Raw genomic sequence first — 1,095 nt, 5'->3', positions numbered from 1 at the left:
CTTGAATGGATTCCTTTGTATATAAAAAAGTCAAAAATGGACACAGTCTCTCCTACGGGGTTTCTAGGGTTCTGGGTAAGGGAACGTTTCCATCATCATCTCTATTGATCAGAAGCTAGAAACCGTATGTAAGATCCCTATTTTATCATAGCCGGAGGAGGGTGACAAAATTGGGTGTCTACACCTTGCTAGAGCAGCCCAACCTTCTTGCATAGTACTACCACAAGCCCAGGGCAATAATTTTGAGCTCAAATCTTAGTACATCACTATGTTGCCCCACTTCCATGGGCTGACCTCTAAGGATGCATGCCTAATTCTAAGGGAATTTGAAGAGGTATGTGTTTGAATTAAGATCCAATAGCTTTCTGATGATGCTATTAAGCTTAGGTTCATCACTTTTGCATTGAAAGACTAAGCTAAGAAGTGATTGTATGGGTTACCCACAAATTCCATAACCACATGGGAACAGTTCATAGTTGTCTTCCTCAAGAATTTTTTCCCAACTCATAAGACCAATAAGCTTAGAAGTGATTTCCTTCAGTTTAGGCAAAAGCCTAGTGAGTCATTTTCTAAACTTATGGAGAGATTCAAGGATCTACTCCAAGAATGCCCTCACCATGGCCTAGACTTATGGCATTTACGCCAAATAATTTATGAGGGTATTGATTACCCAACTAAACAAATGATAGAGTCTATGTGCCCTGGAGGATTCACATCCTTTACAGATGAAGGAAAGGCATGGGAATGCTTACTTGACTTAGCTGAAAAAATCCGTGAGTGGGAATCAACCCAAGAAAGTGAAAGAACCATAGAAGGGAAATGATATTTTTTGTTTGGGATAGTAAGCCAAGGAAGCCCACTTGGATAGCCTAATCAAAAGGATTGAGGCTATTGTTCCTAGAGAGCCATCATCAGCCAATTTGGTAAAAATATGTGTTTGGTGCCAGTCCCCTAGACATGTCATAGAAGAATGCCCCAACACCTCTAGGGGCACTTCCAATGATAGTGTTAATGCATTATATCAGAATAATCCATATAGTAACACTTACAAGTGGTATCATGTTTTGTCATCAATGCCTTGGTAACATGTTTGAT

The 1,095-nt window shown here is 39.9% G+C and overlaps 1 non-coding gene across 1 annotated transcript; it reads right to left on the bottom strand.

Annotated features, from left to right (window-relative positions):
• Positions 1-517: 517 nt before the first annotated feature.
• On the bottom strand, positions 518-624 carry LOC122067016. The gene has a single exon (XR_006136549.1). It is a non-coding gene; the product is annotated as a small nucleolar RNA R71 (small nucleolar RNA).
• Positions 625-1,095: the final 471 nt, after the last annotated feature.

The sequence above is a fragment of the Macadamia integrifolia genome, unplaced genomic scaffold (assembly GCF_013358625.1).
Source record: "Macadamia integrifolia cultivar HAES 741 unplaced genomic scaffold, SCU_Mint_v3 scaffold267, whole genome shotgun sequence".
Taxonomy (NCBI): Eukaryota; Viridiplantae; Streptophyta; class Magnoliopsida; order Proteales; family Proteaceae; genus Macadamia; species Macadamia integrifolia.
The sequence above is the reverse complement of the archived record's forward strand: the minus strand, read 5'-3'. Positions and strand labels throughout refer to the sequence as shown.